Genomic DNA, 15,313 nt, shown 5'->3' with positions numbered 1-15,313 from the left:
AGAGATATGAAAAATTGTGCTCTATATGTGTATTAAGAATTATAATGCATTCCATTGTCATATATAAATAAAAAATAAAATTAAATTTAAATAAAGAAAAAATATTCAGAATTGTTTTATAATTTCAAGTTACTGAAGAATGTTATACTCCTATAATTCCACTGCTAACTATAGGAGTTGCATTATTATTGGTTCAGAAAATAGTTCTAAGAAATCTCCAAATTTTTGAAAAATTAACTAGATATGTTTATATTCTAAGAAACAAACTTGATTCCTGTAGTTTTAAAGCACAAACATAAAGAATTAGATATTGATGTCATCAGAGCACAATATTTCAAATAATATCTTATTTTTTAAAAAAACAGGCAGAAAAAAATTCAAATAATGGCAAATATCATTAACCACATTTTACTAGCATGTGATTCATAGATTTCATGTGAATTAGTTCAAATTTCACAGTAACTTGATTCCATGTAAGAGCAGAAACAATCACTTTAGAGGACAGTGAATGCTTGAAATAATTCAACTCCCATCACTAGCTAAATCTATCCTCAGTTAAAAGAACCGGCTGGTTTGATAAGAATGTAAGTGCATTTCGGGAATACTCGTGTTATTTACTAACTGGAAGCTTGTCAATTTAGTCATTTCTATTATCTGGCATATCAGTCTCTAACTAAATAAGTAAATGAATACTTAATTAAATCCTCCATATCTCTGGATGCTCTGAGACTCTAAAATCCTTTGAGGTTATTTACTTCACAGCTTCAGCAGGCCTCTGTTTCTTTGCCCCTCGAGGCTGTCTTCCACATCTTCCCAGTGTGAGGCTTGACCTCATTTTGCAGTATTTGATCAGTGATCAACTGTAAATGAGGTGAGATACCCTATCCGGTATGTTTAGAAATCAACAAAAGTATTCTAAATTATTTCCGAATGAATTCTGTTTTTGTTTTGCTCTAAAATGTTTTCATTGTTGTGTATTGCTGGTGTATATGATTTCTGACTATATATATATATATATATATATATATATATAAATATATATATATATATATATATATAAATACACACACACACAAACACACACACACACACATATTTTTTCCTACATTGTACACCTCTGCCTTGAATATATTCCCCTGTGCCAAATATAAAGGAACCCACTCAATAGTCATTAAGTTGAATTCTTATCCCTGCAACAAATAAATTGTATCCAAGGAGGATAGGGTCTAAATTATTGGGCTCTCTTTGAAGTGGAAAATATGTTTCAGAAGTCCACTAGGTAAAGAACTAGTTGTTCTCCTGGGATGACTTTTGAAATGAAAGCTGACCACAAGGGAAATCACTATGACAGGCCTTAACTCTGTTGGATTTAATCACCTATGAAAGATCTTCCCTGTTGTGCACATCAGGAGGCTTATAAATTGGATGCAGGCTACTCAATAGCTTACAAAATTCAGCTCTCTCCAGAAGAATTGGAAAGAATGGCTTTATAATACCTACGGTAAGAGGGGCTGCCACAGTAAAATAGCCGCAATTGGGGCTGGGCAGGCCCCCTTTCCCATGCAGATTCCCCAGTAAGTGTTTTTGTTTCTTGGTTTTGTTAAAATGAGATCCAAGTTATGGTTTCAAAATTTCCCCCAGCACTAGCCCTGAAATGAAGTTACTACAGCCCTTAAACTGGAATGACTCCATGAGATGCATACAAGTCTTTGTCCAAGATTCAAACCAAACTGAATGTTTGAGGGTTTGGGTTGTTTTGAGTTTTCTAAACTTCAAGCTTAAATTTTCATGAACCTTATTGCACTTCCTGATCTCTTCTGGGAGAGAGAGTGGAAAAACTGACCACTCTGGTGCCAGTGTTAGAAGCAGCTCTCCAAGTGTTGTAACAACTAACTGTGTGGAAAGAAGATAGGTCTAGGGAGGAATACAGTAAGATCATCAACTCTGGAAGTATTCTTAAAAATTCTCTCTGAAGCTTCCTCTTGAATACTATCCTCCTGGTACCTTTTATTTAATTAAAGCACCCAGTGGCAAAACCAGAGGGCTGTCATTTAAAAAAAAAAAAAAAAAAGATAAGAAAAAGTCAATCAATGGCGACTTCAGAGTTTCACACTGATGGTCCTTGTTAAGTGGGAGTTCCAAAGAAGACAGACACACTAAAATTAAGGATGAAAAGGGCAATTTTAGCCAAAGCATCACTAGCATTGTCTCCTTCTTCAACTATGCTATTGATAAACTTGCTTGCATAGAAATCAACATGGCAGCTAAGTATGATGTCAAATGCATCTGAAATTGTTTGCCATGAATTCTGCTTAATAAATACTATTTTGATGCCATCAGAGTCTCTCTTTTAGGAAATATAAAGGGATCATTTAAGAGCAAGCCAAATTCTAAATGATGTTCTTATAAGCCTTACTGAACATCCATATCTTGGAAATAGTGGAAACTATGCATCTTAATTTTTTCCAAAATAGAAAATCCTAAAAATATATCCTAAACACTTAACTAATGTGAACTAGTATATTGAGATAAACTATACCTTTATTCAAATCTTTGAAAATATTATCTTGAGCAGTCATAACTATCTATAACTATTCTCTAGATAGGAGTATTTTTGTTCAAATAAAACTGACCATAGGTCAATCATCAGGTGTGGGGAGTGCTAGGGTCCTGCCAAAAGGGAAATTGCTAGACATAGACAAAACAGAAGTACTGAAAATCAAGGAAATAGCTCAAATTAGGCCTTTGTATAGGGGGAAGGAAATATCAATCAGGAGCTGTGGAATCAGCAGGAACCAGTTCAGAATGACTAGGAATAAAATAAACTATATGAGTTATAAATCAATTTTTAAACAACTATTCCTATAACAAAACATATTTCCTATACGAATTCTGATATAATTGAAATAGCAGAGTGTATTGAGTTCTGCAGCAATGTTTAATACAGAAAATTTAGAATACAGATAATCACAAATAAAATACATGCATTTTAACTACCTATAATTAATCCTACTACCAGAAATAATACTATTGATATTTTAGTGTATAAGTTTTGAGACACTCAAGCACAGATGAATACTTGTTTTAAAATGTATCCTAGGATAGTTTTGTATTTTGTATTAAATATATTTTTTAGATTTTTCCATGCACACACACACACACACAAACACATATATATATATATATATATATATATATATATAATCTACATCATCATTCTCAATGACCACATAGCACAATTCTATCACAATTTATTTAATTGAGTCCCTATTTAAATCCATTTGAATAGTACTTTATCAAAAAAGCATTTTTATGTAGATCTTTTGATATTTTCTGATTATTCCCTTTGAAAGCACTTGTAGATTCAAATTAGTTGGTATAGTGTATGTATTGTTACCGATTTCCAAATTGCCTTCCCAAAAGGTTATGTAAATATATACTTCTACTAACAGTATGTAAGAGTCCTTATTTACACACATCTTCAACCCTAGGTTTTATTCTAAATCAATGCCAATCTAATAACCAAACTATAGGAACTTACTGGAGTCTCATTTGCATTTATCTTTTTGGTGTCTTGTCTTTGTAAATTTGTTCTTTGCAATTATATTTAAATATTTACAAGGTACAAATATAATTATCTAATAGTATACTTTTGTGATTATGTTTGGATATTTTCCTACCATAAGATTATCTAACCATTTATGTTTTCTTCTAGTCCTTTTGTGGTTTGGTTTTTCATAATTTAAATATTTAAATATATCTGGACTGCATTTTCCTATAATGACAAATGGACCTCTAACTTTATTTGTTCTCTAATGGTAAGACAATTATATAAGCAAAATTTTGTTTTCTCTAGAGTTATTCCAAGTACATAAGCATCAGGTATTCTCAAGACTACCCTTAGACTCAATGGTTCACTAGGACTCAGAACTTAAATGTTGTTATACTCATGGTTGTGGTTTATTACAGTGTGTATGTCTGTGTGTACACATGACCATACACATTTGCAAGCATACATATACAATCTTTAACCTCATAATGCAAGGACACATTCTGAGAAACTTGTCATTAGTCATGATGCAAACATAATTGAATATAATACACACCTAGGCTGTATGGTGCACGCAGCTTAAAATTTTTTTAAATGTTTTTGTTAAAAACTAAGATACAAACACACATTATCCTAGTCCTACTCAGAGTCAGAACCATCATCAGTATTGCTGTCTTCACCTCACACCTTGTTCCACTGGGAGGCCTTCAGAGCACTGACACACATGGAGCTGTCCTCTCCTACAATAACAATGCCTTCTTTTGGAGTCCATCTTTAAGAACAGTTTTGTTTTCTCAAAAGGAAAAAGTATACTCTAAAATAACGAAAAGTATAGTAAACACCTAAACCAGTCACATAGTCATTTATTATCAAGTATCATGTATTGTACATAATTGTATGTGCTATACCTTTACAAAACTGATAGCACAGTTTTCTTTAGACAGGTATACCACAAACACATCAGCAATAAATTGTGCTGTGACATTACAATGGCTATGATGTCACTGGGAGGTAGTGATTTTTCAGCTCCATTATAATCCTATTGGAACATTGTCATATAGCAGTCCACCATTGACCAAAAATGACATTATATGGCACTTGACTGAATATACACACAGGGAGAGGGGAAGGGAAGAAGTCTTCATAGCTACCTGTATCTATCTCTTACTCATGCATTTGCTGGAATTTCAAGAACAATGATGACTAATAGGATAAAAATAGGCATAAAAAAGTCTTATTCCTGACAATAGTGGAAATGTTTCAGTGTTAATGATGATTTTGGTACTGGTTTCCAACAATATGTTCTTTTTCATGTTTCCCTAATTTAAGAAATATTTTCAAGAACAATTGTGGAATTTAACCAAATGCTTTTGATTATCAGTCAAGATAATCAGATCTAAAATGTCCAAAAAAATAAAATAAAATGCAAGCTAATGATTTTGTATCAATGACAAGAGCAATAACAACTTACAACATGCAAAAACACAGGGAATACTGTTCTCATGAGCTACTGAGAGTCTACCATAGAATTATCTGCTTACAACCAAAATGACTAGAAAGACATCAGCATAAGGCAGTGTGCTATAAGGTGACTAATGTCCATTAAATACAAATATTTTTATAGCTAAGACTAAATGAGTGCTGAAAGGGAAAATACAGTGTGGAATAATGACACTCTCAGATAATAGTCAAAGCTTATACAAACAAAAAAAAGTAGCATAAACAAACAAAAAACCTTTTCAATTCTTCTCAATTACTATCTTGGTGGTAGAAGTAGCAGTAGATTAATATTTTTAGATTTTTATTTACATAATTTAGAATAAAATATAAGTAATTATGAGATATTCTAAAATACCATGTAAACTTAAAAACTAAGATTTCTATTAGGGAAGATAAAGAAGACAAAGATATAATAAACTAGAGAGATTAAATGAAAAATCCCTGGAGCAGAATTTGAACTAGAAACATCAGTATGAATTCATTAGATATTTTATTCAGTGTTGGTTTAATTGTTGTATCCACTGAAAAGACCTAGAAAAAATGACTACCCCAGTATCACTGAGCATCTCTATTACCAAGACTGTGCTTATGATAGTCCAGTTCTTAATTTTAAAACTTTTTGAGGAAATGTCAGTTTCCAGGTCTACAGCAAGGAATGTACAAGATGTACTTGAAATGTCATGTTATACCAGATAGCAAGAAAGCTATTAAAAGACTCAGGAGCCCCAATAAGGAAGCTCCCAATTGCCAAAGATGGGACTATTTAAACTCCGGGATGGATAATAATTTCAACTGATTGAAACACATTAAATATGCTTAAATCTATAAGTTCATATAATTAATTGCCTTTGGAAAATGAGAAGAACCCATTCCTTATTTTGAATAGTATAAATAAAGGAAAAGAATCAAGTATTTATCCTGCATTTCTGTATAAACTGTACCACTGGGCAACAAATTATCAGATAAGGGGAAGCATTTCTTGGAAAAGTATTTGAAATAATAAATGAAAAAATTAATGAGAAAGTTAGAATATCACAATCTTAACTTCTAATTAACTGAGTACCAACAGTTGATAATACAAATAATTATGTGTATCCAGATGAAAAAAGTTCTCACTTAAACTCTTGTCAAAGGGTTAAAATATGAGGTACCATTATTAATTCTCTGGATAGTGCTATCAGTTCGTATGAAATAAGAAGAAGAAATAAATAGGTTGAACTTCACCATTGCTGGGAGCCATTAGCCAAGCAGGTATGACAATTTCCTTGCGAGCGTACCCCATGTTGCTTAGTGGAAGGACTCGTGGAAATAGGACATTTTGCAGTGACATTGCATGTAGGTGACCTTGCTCAAGGACCAAGGCGGATCCGGGTTTAGGGCGTTCCCGTTTTAGGTTCCAGGTTTAAGGTTATTCCTGCTGGGAATAGGGCGTATCCTGCTGCCTGAGTTCCCCTTGAGTTCTCATGGGATTCAGACAGTATTTTTTGGGAGACAGAAGCCCAGTGGGGGTGGATTTGGGCAGAGAACGTGGATTTCCCCAGAACGTGATTGTAGACGGCTGGTGTGAGTTCGGGAATAAAGAGTTGCTGTTTGAATCTACAAGCTGTGTGGTGGCTCGTGATTTTGTGCCCAGCCAGACTGCGGCACACCATGAGCACATAATTAGTAAAATCCTTACTATGAGAAATTCTACATGCTATATGCCTTTTTTAAAAAACAGTAAATTATAAGAAACAAAAGGATGAAAGAGGAACATTACATTAAAAGAGACAAGGGGAAATGCTGGGGAGTGATATTGGCCAAATTATATTGATATACTGTGTGCATGTATGACTATGTAATGACAGACCCCATTAATACGTACAACTATAATGCACCAATAAAACACGAGGAGAAAAAAGAGACTAAATTATGGCATCTAGGCATGCACTGTTGAGTAATGAAAGTACATAGGGATTCAAAGAACTAATTACTAAGAAATTAATAATAGTGGTTTCTTTTGAAAGTATAAATGCGGTTTTAGATGGAGACGGAGCAACAGGGGTTTGGGGGCTATTTTAGTCAGTTTTGTATCACTATAATCAAAATACCCAATGGGAACAACTTAGAGGAGGGAAAGTTTATTTTGGCTCCTAGTTCAAAGGTTTAGTCCATGATTGGCAAGGTCCATTGCTCTGTGCCCAAGGTGAGGCAGCACATCAGGTGAAGAGGGCATGACAGAGAGAAGCTGCTTGATTCATGGCAGACAGAAAAGAGAGAGAGGAGAGGAGGGGAGAGGAGAAAAAACAGAGAGGCAGGGGGAAGGGTCAGCAGGACAGGTGAACTCTTCCAAGGCATTGCCCCCACCAGTGAGCCATCTCTGCGGGCCATGCCCCACCTGCCTAGGTGGATTGATTAGGTGACAGTTCTCATAATCTACTTATTTCACCTCTGAGAATTCCTGAATTAACATAGGAGATTTTGAGGAACAGTTCATATCCAAACCTTAGTATGGTGCATATGAAAAAGTTCTGTTTCTTCTCCTGGGTAGTGGTTATTTTTTTTTAATTCATCAAGATATACATTTTTTTTCTATATTTGTGTGTCATTCTACAATAACATGTCAAAATTCTCACTAAATTGTTTGCTATTTACATATATTTTATTGGTCAGATATGAATTTCTGTATTAAAATAGGTACTTAGCAAATGTTACTGTCATGTTTTAGAATGAGGCAACTGAACTATAAAGAAATAGTTCTAGTTTACATGAAGACATTGGTGATTAACAGCATTAATCATCCAAAATACCCTCACATTAATAAGCAAATCACATAGTGGACTTTTACTAAAAAAGGTAAGTCCATCTGATTCTTTCCAATGAGATTTGTTAGGTGCCTACTTTGTGCCTGATTATCCTTTTATGACTGAATGATACCCCAGGTCACAGGAAATATTTGACTAGCTATGATTGAATAAGATTTACCAAAAATTCTTCATCAATTTAACCCATAATTGAAAGTATATTTCTGTAGCTTTCCATAGAACTACATTTAACTCACATCCATGAGAGCTGACTCTTCAGTAATTTCCTTTCAAACTTCCTCTTAAAACTGCAGGTATTTTTTTCCATCTGCTCACTGCTCACCAGTGGTAATAGCTGCTAGGCAGAGGGGAAGACTGTTAGCTCCCAACAGAATTTCTATACCCCTAGTTTTTCTTCCTAATAGAACTCCAATTATTTGGAGTACCCACTAGCTTCTCTTGTAATAATGTATAATTGTATGAAAGTAGGCAGAAGTCACCTTGTGGGGCTTTCAGAAAAGAATTTTAGAAGCTGCTAAATGAACTGACGCATGCCGTTTTTCTCCCTCCACCCCCACCTTTCATTCCATCCAACCAGGAACCTGGGCTGGAGTTGCAGCAAAGACCACGTGACCTTGACAAAAGTACACAGGTATACAGGTATGGCCAGAAAAAAGGAAAGAGGGAGCCTAGTGCCTAGTAACACTCTGAAGCCACCACAGTGGTCCTGTACTGATTATTTCCAAACTCCTCTTTGCATAGAAAAACTAAATCCCAATTTTTTAAGTGCCTTTATTTTGAATTTCAGTTACTCAGCTATTAACTGATATAATAACCGCTCTGATTATCAGTGTCAGTGTCCAACAAAAAAAAGTACACCATTGATACAACATTTGCTAAAAGTGTGCATGAAGTTGCATATGTGAAAAAATAAAAATTCTCAGACATGGAAATTATGCTTCTTAGAACCTTTCATAGTAAAGAGGATTGCTAGGACTTACCAGCTCTTGATGATGTGAAGAGAGAAATATTAAAATGAATAATGGTGAAGGGCCAATCTTTGTGGTTTATCTTCAACAATTTTCCATGGAATGTCACTGACAACATCAGCAGCAACAGCACCAGAAATATTTATTAGGCATCTGTAAAACTTAAAATTATACAGATGGAAGAACTGTTTGAATTAATCTGGTAGCATGATCCTGCCTCCTAGGGAACATTCATACATGTACTTGTCACCACATAGCTTCAAGACAGAGGCGGCCATCAAGAAGAAAAACATAGTTTTTGGCAACTACAGGACACATCATTTCTTTCCATCATTGGCAAGACCTTGGCTGGAATTCTTTTGGATCAGTTACTGCTCAATGATGGCAACTGTGTACTCCCAGAATAACTGTGGCTTTAAACCACAGGGCAACTGACATAATCTTTGCTCTATGTCAGAAATAAGAAAAATACAGAAAACAGCCTGAACATTACTAAATTTATTGACTGCCTTAAAATTTTGATGGTGTCTGTAGACCTCAACTATAAATTACTCTCTAGCTTTCTGTGCATATGATTTGTCAGTATCTAAGAAGTGGATTGGACTGTGTTCATTAATTAGTCAATTAATCAACATTAATTTATACAGTTACTATATACCCAGCTCTAGAGATTGTAGTTATTTGTATGATCATCTATTTAATACTCTCTTTCTTTATGATATATGTTCTATACAGAAATGCCTGAGAATATCTTGTCCACCTCTGAATTCCCAGCACCTCATATATATTATTAGATGCACAATAAACATTTGTTGAATGAATAAAGGTGTAAAGATTTATAAGACACAATTCCTTTCATTTCCCCAATGGGGAGACAAAACAAAACAATTATACCTTATTATCTAGATTAATCTTCATAGGTTCCCCTGCTGAGCCGTGCTATTCAACAGAACTTCCTGCAATTAAGAAAATATTCTGTATCTACACTGCCCAAAATGGTAGACTCCAGCCACATGTGGCAACTGAGTGTTTGAAACTTGACAAGTGCAACTATACCACACTACTTCATTGCCATCTTATTCTACACTGCTTAGATTAGTTTTTATTTTTAACATTCACTTAGAAATTTCTTGAAGTTTGAAGTAGAGAATGGGAAGTCCTAATATTTGTTTTGCCAATAGCAGTACCCCAAAAATGTATATAACCAAAAGAAACCCAGGAAACATGATCACTATGTTATTTGCATGGAAATTTCATTTTTCTAAGTCGTATTTAAAGAAAGAGTAGAAGAGACTTTACCATCTTAAGCTATATAAAAAGCTAGTCACATTGAAGTATGCAATATTAAGTTATAATTACAAAATCAAACATTTAGAATAAAAAAATAATAGAAATATGTTCATAATAGTGTTAATAAGGACACCACTTTTTATCCCAAGTAGTGCTATATTTTTAACAGGACCATTACACTGCAGGATATTCATTCAATTACTCCATGTACATTTATTGAGCGTTTACTATGTGCCAAACATATTTATAGCATTAGAAACACAGTAATGGAAAGAGAGAAAATTCTTGTCTTCATGGAGCTTATACTTTGGTAGATAGAAACAACAACAACAACAAAAACCCAAAACAAAACAAAAACAAAAAACAAACCCCAAAACAAGGATATAAGTAAAATACACAGAATGTCAGGTAATAACAAGTCCTATGGAGAAGAATAAATCAGGAGAGTGGATAAGGATGCACAGTGAAGGAAAGGACTGGCCAGGGAAGGCCTCACTAAAAAGATGATATCTGAGACAAGACTTAGAGGTAAAGAGGAGAGCCAGACTTGAGTTTCAGACAAGGAAACAGCAAAATCAAGGAGCCTGCGTGTCCAAGGAACAGCAAACAGGCCAATGTACCTGCTGCTGAGAAGGAAGTAGACAAGTAGAAAAGAGGTCAGAGAAGCCACCAGATTGAGAAGAGGCTTGGAGACTACTGCAAGGACCTTAATATAATCCGAAGAATAATGGGAAACCTTTTGGATAGTTTTTAATGGGAAGTGAGAAGATACGACTCACATTTTCAAAGGCCCACTCTGGTTGCTAAATTTAAAAAGAGACTGTTAAGGGTGAGTGGCAGTGGGGAGAAGAAAAGGAAAAAACAGAAAAAGCTCCCCTGCCCTCAATTAGCTTGCTTTCTAATTTGACATCCCATAACCAGAGCTGATACTATTCAATCTTACAAAGGACTTTTCTTAATTCAGGTATTTAATTATACAACATTATGACTTCTGAAAAGTCAATCTCATTGACATCTGCAACAACCAGAAACAATTGCTGGACTTATATCAAGTATAACCTGCCTCAAGCAAAATGAGAAAGAGAAAAGGGGGTGCTATTTCTACTTAAAAATCTCTAAAGAAGGAGGGGATACCCCCACAATCTGTCCTAGTAATTCAGGTTTCACAAAAATGTATTGAGACTAATAAACTACTCCCGCTACCAAAAGGAGGTCAACTTAACACAGGCTATAAAGATTCAAGATTTCTCTTCTGTGATTCACATGTCACCCACAAACCTCTGGTTTTCCTGGAAATGTTAAGGGCCAAGAGAAATCTCAACAGCAGTTATTTCAAAACAGCAGAACAACTTAAGAGAGGCCACATTTGAGGTGAATAAGAGCACAGGATCCTAGGAAAAGAATGTCAAATTGAACCTCACCTCTACCACGTGCTAGATGTATGACCTTGAACAAATGATTTAGTCTCTACCTCATAGGTCCGTGCTGAAAAGTTGGCTAAGGTATGTGGTGTGCTTAGGGGAAGCCTGGCACGTGGGAAATGCTCACTAGGTGTTGCTTTAAATGTGTGATAACATTATTGACCCCTTAGATCCCAGGAGTTATCCTGAGTGCTTACACATCAATCCTGGCAATCTTCTGAAGTAGGTGTTATTGGTATCTGTGTTTTGCAGGAGAGGAAATAAGCACAGAGGGGTGAAGTAGCATGTTCATGTACGTGTGTAAGTGGCAAATCTGAGTTTTAAACCCAGATGCACTGACTCCCTAGCTCTTGCTCTTAAATGATGCTGTTTTCTGCCTCTCACATGCTAGAGTTGATCATATCCATTATACACGTGGAAGGGCCCCCAATATGCCCCTCCCCAGAAGAATCCCTGAAACCTGTCAGAGTATTACCTTATTTGGAAAATGGAACTTCGCAAAAGTTAAGGATCAAGATAAGGAAACAGTTCTGGATTATCCTAGTGGGCCCTCAGTGGCACCACATGACTTTATAAGAGAGAAAACAGAGGGCTATTCGGGGCAGAAATGGAGAAGACCATTAAAGAGAGAGCAGAAGACGATGTAGCCATAAACCAATAAATGCCAAAGGTCACCAGAAGCTGGAAGAAACAAGGAAAGACTCCCCTAAAGCCTCAGCTGGGAGAACAACCCTGTCCACACATCGGTTTTAGTTTTCTGGCTTCCAGAACTATAAAATTTCTTTGCTATAAGCTACCAAGTTTGAGGTAATTTGTTATAGCAGACCTAAGAAATTAATAAATACTTCATCCTACTCTAGAACCTTGTGACCTCTGTTCTCTTGGTTAAAAAAAAAAACAACTTGTTCATACATTTATCACGTATTTATTGAAAGTTTAGCATGTGTCCAGCTGTTCTTGGTATAGGGGAGAGAAGAGTAAACAAAGTTCCTGCCCCCAGGGACATTTGGAGAGATGGACAATACACATGTAAACAAATTAGATAAACTTGGAAGCATAGTGAAGAAAATAAAGAATGAGAGGAATAGGGAATGACCGGGAAGGGGGCTTCTTTAGCTCGTGGCACAAAGGAAGCTCTCTCAGGTGCTCGCAAGCTGAGTCTCATGATGATGAGCAGCAAATGCTCAGATGAATAATGAGAGGAAGATGCTCCTGACAGAGGGCACAGCAGAGAAGAGGTCTTCAGCCAAAAATGATCCTGGCATGTCACCTGCACAGAAAGGTCAAGACAGCTAGAGAGGCAAGAAAGAGGGAGAGAGTAGTAAGAAATATACTTAGTAAGGAAGGCCTGGGCCAGGCCATGTAGGACATTTCTATGAATGATCCATTGCTACAATAATACTTCATGAGTATTACTCTATAATTTTTCCTTCTTGTAACAAACATACTCAAAATTTCAGAAGGCACACAACAAAAATGTTTATGACTTATGCTTTCGAGGTCAGCTGGGAGCCAGCTATACAGCTCTGCTGACTTTGGCTGGACTTGCTGTAATGTCTGATGATTAACATGATGCCCAATGGCTGAGGATGGCCTCAACTATGGCTGCCGGCATCACATGGCTCTTTTTCATGTAGCTCTCTCCAGCAGGCTAGCAGAAAAATGTTGTCATGGTGATGACAGAGGCTCAGAGAGGAATCCCCAAAGTGAAAGACCATGTCAACTTTTCCTTATGTGATATCTGATAATTTCTCACTAGTTTAGCCCAATTGGGGTGAGATTCAAAGAGTGGGCAGGCGCTAGAGTTACATGGCATGGATACAGGGACCCATGCTATAGTATTCAGAGAAAGCTAGAAGGAGAAGAATCTTGGAGGAGATTTTAGATTTAGATGGGGGGACAGACAAGATGAGGGAATTTTAAGAGCAGGGAATTTCATGAGAAAAGTTACAATGACAGTGAGAAGCATGTACATACATGGAATGAAAACACCGGCATGTATGCCAATATCAAGATGTTTTTATCTGATCCAACATCTATCACAAACAGAAGAACATGGAGTTCAATAAATGAATCACATTTTCATTTACATTTCAAACTGTTTTTAGAGTATAGAGTTCTCAACATAATAAATAGGAATGTCTGAGGCTAAAGACAACCATGAAAGTACAAATTAGAGATTCCTAACTTGTGCAACAATGAAAACTCAATGAAATATTTACCATAAATAATGGTAAAGAAACCCGAAATTGTGAATCAATGTATACATATAACAATTCTTGTTGGTTAACTCAGTGTTGAAAGCTATCATCAGGTTGTTATTCTGGAAGCATGCTCCTGACTCCAAAATTGTTACGAATCAAAACAAAATCCAAGAATCATCTTTACAAGGCAACTGGTATTATAGCCATGAAAATAATCTCAAGAATGTTCATTTGACTCTTAATGTCACTTATAGTTGATTTGTGCCAATAGTTGTTAAAGCAATTCTCAAGATTATTAGCCAAGGCTGGGTCATAGCACAGGGATAGAGCACTTTCCTCGCACTTGATGGGCACTGAGTTCAATTTTCAGTGCCACATAAAAACAAATAAATAAAAGATACTATGTCCATCTACAACTTGTCCATGTACAAGCCTAAAGCTCTAAAAATTAAGGACATCCAATTCACTAGAACTGTGTCTTCATTTGGCTTCTTAAACACTTTTATTAATTCTGTTTACATGACAGTTAGAGCAACATACTTTCCAGTTATGAGACCCAGAGAAGCAGCCAGGCCACTAGGATTCTTAGAGATGAATTTTAAATCCTTATAAAACTAATTAAAAGAGGAAACTATATGCAAGGCAGACTCACCATTCAATGACATATTGCTGCAACATAAATAAATCCACATCTAACAGCTGTAACAGTGGAACAAAGCTTGAGGACATCAATGTTCCTGCCCAACTTGTTCATATGCACTGGACTAACAGTAGATCATCACCAAACTCTCTCCACAAGTCCCACTCTGCCATCTGCAAGTCCACTGCACTGAGCATCACGAGAAGATACCGATGGAGAAAAATGGGAGTGCTTTCCCAAGTCTACAGCCTCTTAGTACTCCCACAAGCCCAAGTGGTGTGATGGAAACCTTCAATGTCTCTGAACCTTCAAAGGAAAGACAGACTGAAGTTGATTCTTACTTGAAAAGGGTCAACTTATCAACCAGACTTAACACTTACCTTCCCAAGCCCACTGCCGATCTAAATGCCCAGAAGGAGCTAGCTTTCCCTGGCAACCACCTAACACAACACACATACCACCCTCTCCTAAGGGAGTGCTGGCACTAAGTCTCTTGTGAGCCAAAATCACCAGACCATGTGTTCCGATGCCCTTTCCCTGTATCCACATGTGAGCCTGTTGAGACATCTATCTTCCCCACACTTTCATCTCTAGATAGATCTGTGTTTTCTCTTTTCCTCTTTGATCCTCTCTGATCTCTGATCTCTCTGTACCATGCCTCTTGGGTAACAAACACACTTAGAGTCTTCCCCACTTCATTGACCTTCTTACCACCACCTGTTTAAGAGTTGGGAAGGAGAATGTCAATAGCATGAAACACCTCCTGTTAGCTGGATCCCATGAATTCAGCAATGCTGAATTTGCTTACCATCAAGATAAAAGTCATAATGCTCTCTGATCATCAAGCTATAATATCTTCCATGTTAAAAAAAAAAAAGGATAATTCCCTTGGTGTCACCTTTCTGTCCCCAACACAACTCTTCTTCATTCCTCTAT

Source organism: Marmota monax, unplaced genomic scaffold (assembly GCF_021218885.2).
Source record: "Marmota monax isolate L192 unplaced genomic scaffold, Marmota_monax_Labrador192_F-V1.1 WCK01_AAM20220418_F8-fsc00051, whole genome shotgun sequence".
Lineage (NCBI taxonomy): Eukaryota > Metazoa > Chordata > Mammalia > Rodentia > Sciuridae > Marmota > Marmota monax.
The sequence above is the reverse complement of the archived record's forward strand: the minus strand, read 5'-3'. Positions refer to the sequence as shown.